Here is a 16,644-nt window from a genome sequence, read left to right as displayed (position 1 = left end):
AAACACACTCATTTAAAATTTTTATTAAAAAACAGAAAAAATAAACCCTCCAGTGTCAGGTAAAATAGATGCATACAGATTGCTCATCCAAATCTCAATGAAGCACTTTGAAATCTTCCTCTTTCAAATTCATTCATGAAAATTAAGGACTAAAGGAAAATTGATTCATTTAAAAGTATGTGTTCATGAAAATAGATGGTAGAAAGCAGTCTACTTTTATAAAATCCATATTTATTCATAATTATTATAAGGACAAATATTTAGCTGGAATACCCTGAATGGAGTTGCTAGAAGACACCAAGGATTCTCTTCTCAGAAGGATATATTTTTGAAATATCTGACATTTTTAGAATCCAGTTAATCCCCAAGACAAAGAAGGCCATTATGAACCTTCAAGTTCAGGTTTGCTCTTCAGTACGGTTTATTGCTACTTCACTTATCCAAGAGTCACAGCAGACTCTGTCAGAAGCAAAAAATTCCATCCAAAACCCCCTTGAGATTGTTGGGAGAATTTTAACAAGTAGTCCCAGGAGAGTTCAAGATCCTTCGCCAGGCAAATGATACAAAGAATTTTACCAAAAAAAAGCTGTAGTTAAATGATTCTCAACAAATTCTGTCTCAACATTATTCACAATATACAGGAAATAAGGTAAAAAATAGCATAGAAAGGAGTAAATAGAACTTTAAAGCCTTTTTCATTGATTCACTACAGATCAAATTTATTTTTGAAAAAAAGATACTTAGTTTATCCTGGTATCCTAGAAGAGCTAAATACATGGAGGAAAACCAAGATAGAAGAGACCTGTGAGATAGAAATCTGACTAAAAAGTCAATGTGTTGCCACCATTATTTCACACCGAATCCAAAACACAGCACTAGACCAGCTATTTAGATGGAATTAAATCTATTCCAGTCAAAAGCAGGACAATGTTTTATATATAAAGCTGTGATAATAATTTTATTGTACTAATTTTGCCATATAATGTATTCAAAAACTATATAGCGGTCTGGGTCAGAGTCTCTACTAAACTTGTATTCCAATGGATATCATCCATTTAAATTCTGATATTGTCATAATGGAGGTTCTATGCTATAAACAAAAAAAAAAAATTACAGGGCAAAATTTCTCTTAGTGAATTTTCACTCAGCTAATTGACAAGTTTGATTTGGTTCAGTTTAGTTTTAAGGGAAGATGAAAATATCATTTTCATTTCCTCCTAGAGACTTTGGAAATTGTTTTAAGATGAAAGAACATCAGGGAGATTGCAAAATGCTGAAAAAAAAGTTCCATCTTAGCTGCTTCTACCCAAATTTTTTGTTCTTTTTTCACTATGATGTAGAAATGAATCAGATGCAATGACGAAACTGTTCCAGAGATACACAATAGTCCCTTTTCTAGTGGAAGCCACATAAACTGTATGATTCCTGGGACAGCAATAATATGAAGAGAGGTCAGAAACTCCATTCAGAATTGTTTTATTTCTCCTGGGATCGTATTTGTAAGCTTTTTTTTTCTCTTTTCCCTTGAAGAAGAAAATAAAATGTTTTGGGTTTTTTAGAGTCTTTTTTTGAGTTATTGGCCCATTTTGCTCTATTTCATTTGCCCCAGTCTCTGAGCCAGAAAGAGGGAGTTACTGCAATTGATGAGACTGTGTGCCATGTAGATCCATATGCTCTTGGAGAGGTAGCAGAAATTCCTGTGTGTGTCTGTGATGCACTCCAGCTTGAGGCTTGTTCCTTGTTCTTACAGAGTTAGCATTTTCAGGGCCTGGATGTGTAGGCTTTCTTCCCATTAAGATTTGGATTACTCCAAGGTTAATTCTGAGGCTATAACTTTGCCTAAGTACGTTTTCTTCCTTGGTACATTCATCTATTTCAAATTTTATCATCTTTACTTGTAATCAGCAACCAAGTACTACTTTCAAATGAAGAAAGATGTTTGCCTTGAAGATATCCATGAAAAGCTATTTATCTTGAGGTACTAAGTATTGAAACTAAATATTCTACAAATCATGTGGGCAGAGGTTAAGTTATCCATATTTAGACAGCCATATATTTTTAAGTAAATACCAAATCATTCAGAGAACTTCTGAAGAGCACTCAAAGCTCCATTTAGATTAAGGTATCTTTTGTCATTAATGCTGTTTCAAATTACTAGGTTGTTACATAATGAAATAATGCACAATCCAGGGGAATGTTTTCTCTAAGCATTCTACATAATTACTTTAATTTATACTGGATTTAATGTTGTCAATTGGTGTGTTGAGTCTCCTAAAATACTAAATAAGTAAAGTATATGACCATAAAAAGAGCAAATAAGACGTTATAGAGAACATCCTGTGTTTCATAACCATACCCAAGATTTACAATGTATCATATTAGAATTGTCATATGATAAAGGTCTCATAGACTTAAGAAGCACAAAATATTAAAAATTGCCACAAACATCCTATTCAGATTCCTAGTGCATATAAATATTTTATTTTGAACAAGAGTAGAAAGAGGTCTCTTCAAATATGCAATTTTTCACTGTGAGAATTTTGGCTTTGTGAAGATATGGAAAAATTCTGGCAACAATGCCATCTGTGCCTTACCCTGCTTCTCAGCAGTGACTAGCTGATCATCAATCCATTGATGAATTTTTTTCAATTTAGTGGTTCAGGTGATTTTTTTTAATACTTTAATCATAAATTCATCCAGCCCATGCTTCCTCAGCTTAAAAGGCAATAGAAATGAGAAAGAAAGTCTTACAAAAGGACCTTTCAAGGAACATTATAATGACTGTTTTTCACTTTTCTTCAAAACCAGTGATTTCAACACTGAGGGCAATCAGTTTGGTCTAACTTTGATACATTCATATCTTTCTGATACATTTTGGCTGTAAAAGCATGTTTGAAAGTGGTAGAAATACATATTCTACAATTTTTCTTGAGACTAAAGCCCTGGAATTCTGGCTCTTCCATTTTTCATTTAAGGAAGATAAGCATAATTTTAGCATTTTCTTAATGTTAGCTTTGTCTGGTGAATGCTAGCCAGCCAATTTGGCTGGCTGGCCCTTCACAGAGTTATGAAATACTCATTGCAGCACAGAATCCCCCTGGCTTCCTTGTACTACACCGTGTTGACTTGCTAGATGCCTGGAAGGTTGAAATCTCCTGTGCAGATGAGGCACAAATGAACAGCAGAAGTCCTCCGGCTGCCAGCCTTCATCCTTTGCATCCTGTTGAGAAGGAGGTTGGTAACAAGCACTTACCACAACAATGTCAGTGTTTTTTCCCCTTTTTCAACAGCTGTGTCTTTGGCTTTATACTGGAACTCCGTGTGGTCAAAAAGGTACTTACATGGAAGGTAAATACCTCTTAAGCAGTGAAATCAGATTTTTGTTGTTCTTTTCATCATTCAATACCATTGCGTACAGTATTGTCTACACAAGTCAGCATTGTGAATTGGATTACTGTAATATTAGATACCTTTCCATTATATTCTAAGATCAGTATTTTGTAATATTTGTTTTGTGAAAGCTGTTTGAAATATAAATAAACACCTAGAGTAACAGAAATAAAACAAATGGCTTTTGATCCCTTTCATTGGTTTAGTGGACTGCAAGTAAGACTGAACAGATGGTAGGTTAAAAATTGAAAGATGGAACTGTATTAGAGGGAATTAGTTGAATGTGATGTCAGTTCACTAAGAAAAATCAGACAAAGCATTTTTTTTCCGCTGAGGGTAACATGAAATGCAATGGTTCAAGACAGAAAAAATTGAATGTTTAAACATTTCTATATCACCATATTGAATGAGAGGTGGCATTTGCCATTTTACACAAAATCTTTTTTTTCTCTTTTAGGACTGAGAGAGCTGAAGACAACTCTTCACTGAAACAGAATGATTTTCTAAGTTATATGGCAAAACAACATCAAGAAATGTTTCCTAGATATCTTGTCTGATGTTATTATCAAAAATTATTTATCCAACAAATAGATAAGAGCTTCATGCGATCTATTTGCATGGAATCAAAGATTCATGCAATAATTTAGGCTGGGAGGGATCTCAGGTTTTCTCCTTCAACTCACAACTCAGAGCAGGTGTGAAGTATATCAGATTTTTTAATGTCTTTAACAACAGTATACTTGTTACAATGGCTGCTGACTACTCTCACTGCATTTTCTCCCCTGATATCTAATTAGAATTTTACTGTCATATATCCAGAACTTTAATAATATAGCTTTATGTTCTTCTAAACTGAAGGAAGCAAAACTCTTGCCACAGTATTACATTGCAGCCTGGATGATCAAGTCGTTCTTATACTGCTACATTTGGCCTCCTAATTTCACAGATGTCAGAATCAAAGGGGGAAAAATTAAACATGCATGCATTTTGAGAGGTTAATACACATATACAAATGATGTGAGTCTTCTCTGCTTACCATCCAATTGAGCTCAACAAGTGTATTAAATAATATAGTATAGCTAACCCTACACATATTACACCCTATACACATAACCCCAACCCTACCTAGGGACAATGGGAAGGCTTTTCACTTCATTGTCTCACCAGCTGTAGACAAAGCCTTGTCATTTCTGTCTGTCACGCATTTTCTTTGCCATTTTTGAAATCACACTTCAGCTTCATCTCCATCTGGGGCAGAAGCAGGGGTGCTGTAATATTGCAAAAAACCTGCTTTTTTAGTATTTTTAGCTTGATTGGATGATGAGAGCTCTGAAAATGCTATGACATAAACTGGTCTTTTGATGGTTATATAGAAAGTTTGCAGGTGCAATAGGCTGACCAACTGCACAGCAAAAAGCAGCTTAGGATGACAAGTACTACATTAGCACAGCTCATATGGGAAATGACATTTTTCTAACAGAGATAGATATGCCCTGCATGCTGCAGCCAAATAGGGATTCTTCAGATCTGTTCTTTGGCTCTTTGAAATATGTATTCAATTTTATACATGTCATTAGCACGTTTTGTGTAAAAACAGGAGAAATGGTAAATCAAATTATGTCCCAAAATACAAATGTAGATCAAGAGTTTGGCTGTGTGTATGGAATTCAGAAGTTAAACTTACACAAAGTGAATGGGAGATGATTACTCAGTGTTAATTATGCTGAAATAAATTGTCCCTAGATCAAGATAATAGTAATATTAAGGTATTATTTTACTTTTATGAAATTTTAAACATCAATCCTATAATATTATCACCCATCTGAATTTTTGATAATTTGCTGTGTTTATACTGAGGAATATACATTTTCTTTACCCCTCATCTCTTTCAATTCATCATAGAGCTGGAGGCAGTAAAGAATTTCTGCTATTCTTTAACATGGACATGGTTTTTTAGCAAAGAGATCAGGAAGTGAACTACATTCATCTCAAGATAATAGTTGCTGATTATAGTAGAAATAAAAAGACCTTTTGATTCTGTAGATATTTGCTGGATTCCTGCAACGAATCTGCTGGACTTCCTGTTGCCTATCTAAGCTTTACTGCAAACGTCTTGAATCAATTCTTTGTAAAATCATCTCTTGATGTACTAGAGAAAAGTAACTGCACATTGAAAACCAAACCAGCATGTCTTTTAACATGTAAGATTTTATTATTTTATCTTAAATTATGTCTAGTAAAAAATTAAAACTACTGTCTCGGAAAAGTAGCAAATGGACACTGGAATAGCAACATGGAAAAGTGAAAGCCAACAAAAACTTGGTTCTGAAATATTCCCAAACACTACTGAAAAAGATCTTCCCTTAAGTCATTCATAGAAAGTACTCCAACTAAAATTTAACCACACAGTGCTGTCTTTACTAAAATCACGTATTGATGAGGAGTCTTATGGAAGCTACAATTTTTGTGTGAGTTCTAACACATCTAACAATTTCAACTGGATCTCATGTCTAAACAGAATGCTCTCTAGATTGTTCCTAACAAAAGAAAACAATAATAAATATTTGCAAAATATAGAAGATATTCAAAAATGCCCTGGACATGGTCCTGGGCAGCTGGCTCTAGCTTGAGGTTCCTTGATCAGGTGTATCAGACAAGATGAACTCCAAAAGTCACTACCAGCCTACACCACTCTGTGATTCTCTGACATTTTACAGGATAAAATTTCTAAATAACTGCTCTGTATTTTCCTCTATTCTAGGATTTAGAGCTGCTGTCTCCATGTTTTTGTCTGAAATTACAATGTTTTAAAACCATTTCAACCTTTCCTGTCATAGATGCACATATTTTTGTAAGGTGTCAAACCAAAGATTTCAAATTATTTTTTCTTTTTCCTAGCTCCAATGTTTTTTAAATCCCTGGAGATTCTAACAGTAGTTTCTAACAGTTTAAAACAATTTTGTTATCTTGACATTCATAGTCTACAGACAAAAATTTGGCAAGCTACATCTCAAATTTTGTATGTACACTTCTGAACTCGGCAGAGCTAAACATAAGTGTAGCAGAATGTGGACATCTAGGAGTCAGTGTCAACTATGAGAGCAGAATAATATTAAATATGACTCTGTTCTAAATTAAATGTAAGCAAAAAATACTTGGATATAAAATTTCTACCTTCAGATCACTAAATTCTTTATAACAGGAGTTTTATCATAGTCTTATTTTAAAAATTAAATAGCTGATAGCTGTTTAATAGCTGATAAGTAGAAAATCAGAGATTTGTTTGAGAGGATGTCCAAATTTACTGTTTTCTGGAAACAAGAAAGCACATTTCCAAAAATTGCACTCCTTTGAAGATTTTGCTTAAGTGAGAGTCAGATTCTTTAACTCCTCAGTATAGAGAAACTTAAAAGAGAAATGTCAAAGTGAGGAAGAATAGTAATTAAAGTATTCTAATGAATTCCATCAAAGTGATAGAGAAAAGGTACAAATGTTTCAGTTTCACAGTTTAGTCTTAGTCTGCATCTTCATGATAAAAGGGAAAACTTTTTTATCAAAGAAAAGAAAACTATTTTGAACAGAAAAACATTAATGCAATCTTTATTAAAAAAAATTATGGCAGTAGAGTGATATTTAAGTAGTCACTTTTCTTTCTAAGATAAATACTTCCCTAGTTTATCTTGCAAGACACAGGAAAAGAAGTTTTACCAACCCAACAGTTAATTTACAAAAACCATTTCCTGAGATGGTTAATAGAATCTGCTCCTCTGGGCAGTCTAGATCTATTGATGAGATCAATAACTCAAGGAGCAGAAGTGTTTTGCCTCTCTTTCATACTGGACAGGAATGCAACTATTTCTTTTTTTTCTTCTGCAGTCGTCAAGAAATTGTTGATGCAGGAAAAACTGAAACCTACCAAATGTGTGCTAACAAGTATTTTTATTGCTATAATTTCAATTGTTTTTAATAAAACCATTTATAAACACATTTGAGAATCGCATATCCCTTGAAAGCTAAGCTGTAAGAGTTCTCCATAGATACATATTATTTTGTTTCATTTTATTACACCTAACATCTACTGCTGCTTAGTTTTATTTTCTCATGCCATATTAAATCATTTCCTCATAGTTAATACAATTTGAATATTACATGAAAAAATAGAGATTTAGATTAACATTTCTCAAAGATGGAGTTTGAATGATGGGCATTTTTAAGAGAAAGCTTTTACATAAACATCCTAAAAAGAAATGTTTAAACAAAGAAAACAAAGGAAACAAAACCCAAAAACCCAAATATTCAGAAATACCAGTGATTTCTAACTCAAGGAAAGATTTACTATAGTTCTAAGTAATTCTGTTTTCCAGAAACTCAAGATGATGGCCATATCTTTAAATAGATGTCGCCTTTGTCGACCATATAAGGCTTGACAAAGGCTAGTGGCTCTAATATTGCCTCTTTCCACTAAACAATGAAATGAAGACACAATTTTATGTTTAAATTAGTAGAAGAAGGTCATGTCTGTTGTTAGTATACAACAGCATAAAAAAACCTAAATTATCATTATAATATGATCAAGAACAGCTCATAGCTAACTACTCCATAATTAGCTGTATCTGTATTTCTACTGATTCTGGACTGTATCTTTAAGGTTTCTATAAATTAAACCTCTTTCATGATAGATTGCAGTACAAAAACTTTATTATTTTATAATATATTGATTTTAAAAGAAGTATCTGTGAGTCACTGCATTGATGAACAATAATGGGGTTGTTTACTACATCAAAACAAGTATTTATCACTTTGTAAAATACATAGTGAGAACTACAGGAAAGTACAGACTTCAGCCCTTAAGGCTCAACAAACACAATTACTTACAATTCATAAAACTGATAGAATTATCTAAAATTATATTTTAGAAGCAAATTATCAATGACAATTATCATTATTTACTCTTACATTTAGTACTTTTAAAATCTCTTTAAAATCTCATAAATCTCCATTTTTTCTAATTTCATTCTCAGAAAAATCTTCTTGAGAAACAAATCCCATGAAGCAATTCCATAATTTTCAAATATCAAGGACCCTTCTCCTACAGATTTGAAAAGTTGGAAGAAAATGAAATTTCTTAGGATTTAGCAGTGTTTTAGAAAATCTGGTGGGCAACTTCATGGTTTTATGACAATTTTGCTCAACTCAACTGTGTTTACACCTGGAGAATAATGCCATACAACTGTCATGTTTACATAGACATAAGGTTCCTTTTTATGCACTCAAATTTAAAGCAATGATCATCTTTGTCAGGAAAGATAGGTAAAAGTCAGGCGTTGTTATTTGCAGATCTAGCCCTTGCATTTCAATCCATTTTAAAAAATAAAAAACACAAATTTGTCCTGTCATACAGTCAGTAATATGTTTCATGAAGTTTAGCATAGTTTTAATCAGGCTAGAACTGAAAACAGCTTCTTTTCCTTTCTTATTCTTAGGCTACATAACAGTTATGAGGCTGCTGAATTTCTGCAGTGCCCAGAAGTGCTATCATCATAGCCAATTAAAAGTGAATGAAAAAATGAGAAATAAAATATATAAACATTTAAAAAACAGGTCAGTGAAAATTTTCTCAATATCATAAAATAAAGGCTAGTCAGAGAAACAGAAGCAGAATCTGAATTCTGGAGACAGAAAATTATATTCTTATAAAATCTTTTAAATCATTATATGACTTAAATTTTCTCTCCAACAGGTCCAGACAGTCAAAACACATTGCAAGTTTCATAATAAAATAACATGTGAGAAGATATGCTACCTTTAAAAGCATAATCAAGAATAAATGACATATGTAGGCTGTAAACAGCATTGTGGCAGATGGACGACAGTTCGACTGCACACTTACTAAAAACTACAAGAAAATTCTAGAGTGTCTTTCATATCATATTTTTAAATTGCTTCGCTACAGGTTTTTGCATATGCCAAGTCTTCTATGTTTCATGCTCAGTTGGTAAGAATACAGCACTATATTCTTTTAGCAGTGTACCACCATTTGACATCATAAATATGGACAGAACACAACTTGCTTACCTTCTTCCCAAGACAAATGAAGTCCAACAGTGAGTGTTAAAAAAATGTGAACTATTATTTCAGTTTTCTGCAGGATTTTGTGATTTTTTATATTGTTAGCTTTGCACAGAAAAGACAAAACCATTAGCTATTTCTAATGAAGCCCTAAACAATCGTGGCCTGATGATCTGAACCATTGAATTCTAGTCATTGATTTAGTTGTTGCCTTTATGTCAATAACCATCTCTGTGCACTATGGATAGATTTCTTTAACATCTAGGTTTATTTTTAAACTCAGCTTTGTTACGGAAACCTGTCACCTTTAGCTGTTGGAAAATAAGAAAGAAAATGTTCAGCAATGTTTATGAATTTGTTAAGAACTGCAACTACTGGTTGGTTATAGATTAATTGGTTTATATGCTGTGATGCTTATATATGCCATGTAATATATATTCTCACACTTCCTAAACTGATAAATGGCTCAGAGGGTGGTTCATTACATTTTCAGTTCAGGCTAGTTTTGGGGTTTGCTTCAGTAAACTATAATGAGTTCAGTGCAGAAATGCACTTACAGAAACTTACAGAAATAACAAAATGCTATGCTGATAAACAAATTCATAAATAACGTTAGGACAGAAGTAAAAATTTACATGGGGCATGCAAATCAGTGTACAGTTCTGAGAAAGAATAAGATGTTATAACAGTCAAATTTGGTTAACTTTATAAGCAAATTTGGGTTGGAGACTAAATGGGAGATTAGAAACAGGTGGATTAGGTCCCTTTGCTAGGAACATAATATAAAGCTTCCTAAACCTGCAGATTTAAGTCATTCATTCCCCTTCAAAACTTGCCGACTTCCAGACTGAATGTTTTGACAATTATATTCAGCTTCCAATGAGTTATCAAGCTAGGCCTGTCTTGTCACATCGTTACTAAGGTCCCACCAAAGAGTTCTAACACGTATGTCTGTTGTCATTTGTCTGAGGTATACCAGTAAACCACCAGGGTAGAATGAATGGGAGCAGAAATGACTGGAGTGAAAACACTGACTGAGGAAGGGAGGGCAATATATATTTTGTCCAAGAAATATGTGAGACAACCACTAGCAGTCTAATGTTCACAAATCAAACAGGTGCTTGCAACCACTCGAAATGTTTTTCTTCATTCTCTTGGAAATCATTCCTAATGCAGACAGTTTTCTTGAACTATGCAGGAGGGTGTCTACATCCTGCAGACTATAAACTAACCATAAAGTCAAAGATTGATTAGTCAGTGTATTCAAGCAGAAAAAGTGAAAACTTCACTTGGCAACAGAACTCAGCTGTGATTGTGGAGGCCTTGGCAGGTTTGAGCAGAGAGGTCTTTTGCAGTTATTCTGCCTTTAGAAGGACTCTTGTCATCACATGCCAGATGGTCACGGGCATTGAGAGGCTGCGTATGACCACTCTTGCCCAAAAGCTTTTAGAATGGGGTTATTTTTGGTATATTGAGACAAGTTGTAAATTCCAAGGGATGCTTTTCAGCAATTATTTCATCAGGCATTTCCATTCCAACTGAAATAAAACTATATTTGAAAAATAGATAAGGGTAATTTAGAATTGTGTAGCATTCCTCTCTCTCAGCTTTTTGGAGCCTCTATTCTTTTATTTCTTCTGATAAAAACTATCAGGTCCCTAATGTTATCCATTGCAGGGTGACTTTAGAGAGGAAGGTGACTGGTGTGATAAAAGAGAACTTAAAGTTTTACTCTTCCTTCTACTTGAAGAAAAACCTTAATTTCAGGGAGCCACTTTTATTGCACTGGTTAGATGCCCACAAAATCTGTTATGTTAGCAATTGCCCTGGAAGAAAAGATAAAAAGATACAGTAAAGAAGATAGCTGAGGCCTTGTAATGCCAGCTTTTTCTTTAGCTACTATATCAGTCAGATTTTGTGTGATGTAGGCTCATAGGGTCTTAAAATCAATCAGAGACAACAGATGTGTATCCTTATCCTCTATATATATATATTTTAGGAACAACTCTAATATTCCATTTTACAAGTGTCAGCAAGTTAATCTGTCTCAGCATCTTAAAAATTCACTGCTCTTGTTGTTGACTTTTGGCATCCAGGACGCAGAAAGTAACTGCTGCTGAGTCCTACTAACCCAACTCAGTGTTTGTGGAAGGTCAGTATGGCAATATTTACTGACATGGACATCATCTACAGCCTTTCCATGATGCAAGTGTCTAAAGCAGACAAATGTACAATGAGGCGATGTTTGATGTAGTGGTGTGGTTTTGGTTTCATCACTTTTATGTGTGTATTTGTTCCTTGCTTTTATACTGCTTTTTATGAATTATGATTTCTCCCACGTACGCCCATGTTAACCTCTTCTTGGTTTTACCCAATCATAGTTATGTGTCAACCATAATTTATACAGCCCCCGGGTCCTGTCCATCACTTTGAGGCCTCACCCTGGGTCTAGAAGGTTCCAGTGACGGCATTGAGTGATTGGGCAGAGTCCTGGCTGTCCCTTCCCTTGCGTTATTGATTAGTTATAATATTTGTCATTTATGTACAGGGTCACACCCTTCACACCCTGGATTGGTCCCAAGCTGTACCCTACCCCCTGCTCCTCCCCTTTTATAAGGTGTTGTACAGAGAGCAACCCTGTTTTTGTGGGCAAACTCTCTGGGTGTGAAGAAGTCCCACGTGGGCTTAATAAACCCCAGCTGAAGTTCCCCATAAGAGTCCTTCCTTTTTTCCTCAGCACTGCTCATGCTTCTGCGGGACAACAACCCACAGGATTGGGAGGTATCCCAGGACACCAAACTGTACCTTCACTGCAGCTCCGGTGCCAGGGCTGGCCAGGACACGGGACACATCCCGAGAGACACACCAGACCACAGCAGTTTTAGAGACTTTTGGGATGGGCCATATAAACAGCAGCTGCATCCAATGGTCATGAATTCTTCTTTCTGAGCTTAGAAACGGTGTTAGACATTATTAATATGTTTTGTAATACATGTTGGTACCCAGACTATTTAGCCTATTCTCTCTCACTTGAAAACTGGAAAGCAAGCTCTGATTTTGCTCGAGAATAGACAGCCTGCAGACTAAAATTAAACCATATTACATCTCGTTTTCTTTCCTGCTGGGGGGAATTAGTCATGAATGGCAAATTAAATGTAGATTAGTGTTACTTAACAGACAAGTGAGTCTTTTTATTTTGTGCCATAACATGGTCCAGGCTTACATTTGCCTCAAATAACTGGTCAGTAGTAATACAATCAGATTAAATTTGTAAATTTAATTTTATATATTATTGTTGTTCTGCTGCTGTTGTTACCTGAGAGACCAAATCACAAGTCCAGGAGACACTGGAAGACTACCAGCCTCCTAGAACATAAACTGTCCACCACCTTCCCAGCCGTTTCAGAAAAAAAGTTGCAAAAGAACAATTGTGGGAAAACCCCTGACACAAAGGAAGGCAGTTTGTTCCTTTTTCATCTGCTTAATTGACTTTTATAAGGACTTTTATGTCATGTCTACAAATCTTTGTCTTTGAAGTAAGAATAAATATTACAACTAATCATTAACATAGCTCCCTCCTTCTTCAAATTCTATCCTGCTATCAGTGATAGCCCCTACAGGAAATATGAACTCCATTACCAATGCATTTGCTATCAATCAGGCCCCTGCAGAACAAGCTGAAGTTCTGACTCCAACAATTTCACAATGAACATATTACTGCTCTTCTGTAACAGTAGGGTCAAATAGGTTTTATAGGTCCAGTTGGGGGTTGACACCTAACTATTGGGGTGGTTTTATGGGAAATTCCAGCCCCCTAGTTAATCCACCTCTACCTGGTACGATATTAAAGATTATTAATTTTTCATAAATTTTTGAGCCACTAGTGAAAAGAAGCTGAAGCACACATGTCATTCTAGAGCTTTTATTTTGATAGTGGTAGAACAGTGCACACCCTCCACTGATGTGGAGAATATATTAAGTGCTAGCAGAAAGGAGTACCACTCAGACAGGTATAAAGTAGGGCTAGACATAAATGCAGCTGGGTAATGGCTGCCTATTGCTAGGACCAGAGTGTCTTCCTGGGTTTCGTGAGCCAAGTTTACTTACTACTCTTTTGTCTGAGGGAAACTAATTGGGAGACCACAATGTAGAACTCTGATGAGAAGCCTTGCACTTTGACTCAATCTCTTAACCTGCTAACTCATTTTTCATAGAATAACATAATAGGTTAGGGACCTCTGGAAATCATTGCTTAGTCCAGGCATTTTGCTCTAGTTGGAAGGCCAACTAGTACAGATTACTCAGGATCATATCCAGTTAGGTTTCAAAAGTCTCCAGGAATACAGATTCACCAACATTTCTCAGCAACCTATTGCAGTGTATAATCACCTTCATACTTGCTTCAGTATGTCAAAATCTGTGTTGGACTGTGGAGCCCAGCACTGAATACAGCTCTCCAAATTTGGTCTCAACAATTCTGAGCAGTGAGGAATAAACTTCCCTGCTAGGTCCAGGTCGTAATGCTCTTCCTAATTTAATCCAGGATAGCACTGGACTTCTTTGTGCGATAGTATCCTCTGCTCCTTTTCTGCAAAGTTGACTTCCAGACTCAGTTTATATTGGCCCATTTGTTGGCCTTTCAAGGTCTCTCTGAACACCAGCATCCCTGATGTTTCAGTCCTCTCAGCTTTGCATCACCTGCAAACCTGCAGAGGGTGTGCTCTGTTCCACCATCAATGTCATTAGTGAAGTTGTTAAAGGCTATTGATACCAGGATAAAACTTTGAGGTAAGCCAATAGTGACTGACTTTCTGCTGGACTTTGTGCTGCAGTCATTTAGTCCTGGCAGTTCAAGCATTTTTCAACCCACTTCATTGCTCATTTGTCTAAGCCATTCTTCATCAGTTTGTCAACAAAGTTGTTATGAGAGACAGTGTTGAAAACTGTGCTAAAGTTAAGATAAACCTTTGCTGCTCTCTCTTGTCCACTGACAAGTTATCTCATCACAGGATATCAGGCAGGTCAAGAATGATTTCTTTGTAAATCAATGCTGCCTACTCCTAATCACCTTCCTGTCCTTCATGTGTTTGTAAATGGCTTTCAGAAGGATTTGCTCCATTGCCTTCCCAGGGATCAAGGTTAGGCTAGCTGGTCTGTAGCTCAGGTTCCCTCTTCTTTTGCCTTCTCACAGTCCCCAGTAACCTCTACCTTTTGACAGAACCTTTTCATGATAATCAAGAATCACCTGGAAATTACATCAGCAAGTTCTCTCAACACCCGTTTGTGTTGTTAGTGAAATCTCATTATTTCCCACAGACTGTTTATGTTCAGTTGCTTTAAATTTTCACTCATCTGATGCTCATCTACATGGCATAAGCCCTCCTTGCTCAGGATCTTCCCAGAGATCTGGGATTCCTGAAGGCAACCCTTACCAGTAAAGACATATATAAAGAAGGTATCTTCCATATCAGATCTCAACAGATCATTTGCTTATTTCAGCAATGGACCCACTTTATTCTTAGTCTTCCTTTAACTGCTGAATTACCTATGTAAACCCTTCTTGCTGCCCTTCACATTGTTTTCAAGCATTGACTCAAAGTAGACTTTCGCTTTCCCAGTCCCATCCCTGCACACTTGAGAAATGTTTCCACATTCCTGACACTTTCCACCAATTGTATCTATTTTCATGTGTCCTGGCTTTGTCTGCAGCTACATCTATCATCTTTCCTATCATCTTTCTTGACTTTCTGATCATTGGAATGGACCATTCTTGAGTTTGGGGGAGATGACAGTTATCAGTTATTCTAAACCTATTTTCTCTGCAAAACTGCCTGCTGTAGTATTCTTCAAAGCAGATCTCTGAATAGGCCACATTCTGGGGTCCTGAATTCCAGAATTATGAAATTATTTTCCTGGTTCTCTCATATCAGGATCCTGAACTTTAGCATCACATGGTGTACTGGATCTGGCTTGGATAGTTATTTGTCTTCAGAGCAGTCTTATTGGTTCTAAGTCCCTCCAGGACATCAGGGTGGTTGAAATTCTCTATGAGGCTCGGGGCCCATGACCAAGAAGCTTCTACCCAGTTATGACTGCAGGTTTTCCTACTTAATTTGGAATATTGCCTGGAATCCATGTAGCTTGTGAATATTTGTTGTTTAATGAGAGACCTCTTTGAAGTGTAGTAGTATAAAATTAGAAATACGCATTCATGAAACTCATGATTACTTGAAATATAGTAACCAACTGCACTGGCAAGTTACATATATAAGAAAAAATAACATATAAACAGGTTGATATTTGCAGGAATGCTGTTATAATTGTAGACATTAGCTTTTCCTTTGTGATGATAATGTTTCTGTAGGTACCTAAAAGAAGCTTTTCCTCCTTACATAAGAAAAGGACAAGACAGAAAATGCTTTGCTTATTTTCTTTCTCCTTGTTGCTTTTTAAACACATGATTTCATGATTGGCTGAAATTCTATCAAAATCTTATTCAGATTGCAGGAGACACCTCTACCAAAGTTAATATTTCCCTCAGAGTATAATACCAGAGAGCCTCAGGCAATGCTGTGAAACCCCCTGAAGCTTCTTGTTACCAGGCTGTGTATTATGCAGACTTACATTTCCATAGTTCAGTTAACAAGTCAAAGAGACATTGGTACCTTGCATCTAGTTTTGCACACCATTACAATAGCTTTAAGTGTTTCATTTTAGACTTAAAGCTCTTTTTATGCAATTCTATTTGCAAGTATTTGGCCCCCAGGTTTCTCCTTGAATCTGTCCTCCACTGTCTCTTTCTGCTCTTGTTGCCAGTGACATTTTCTACACCATAGCTCCCAGCTATCCCTCAACCACAAAGGTAGTTGAAGCAGCTTCCAAAAATACCAGCTCCCAGGAGCAGCCCTTCTGTGCTTAGAGTATAAAACAAGTCTCCATTCTGTGTAATAAATGAATTCATGATTCTCAATTCCCAGCTGACATTAATAGCAGCAAGGAGCAAGAAGCGAGTTAATGTTAATTTCTGCAGGTAATGCGTGAAAGCAGATAGGAAAAGCTTGAAAGGTCAACATCTGCTGTCATGTAGGAAAGTTGCAATATTTGATTGGCTAGTAAATGTCAACACCATGTTCAAAAATCTACATGCTATCCTTTTCAATTTAATCTTAGCTTGCAGCACAACTA

Source organism: Zosterops lateralis, assembly GCF_965231275.1.
Source record: "Zosterops lateralis genome assembly, chromosome: 6".
NCBI classification, from domain to species: domain Eukaryota; kingdom Metazoa; phylum Chordata; class Aves; order Passeriformes; family Zosteropidae; genus Zosterops; species Zosterops lateralis.
Note: the sequence above shows the minus strand (reverse complement) of the source record.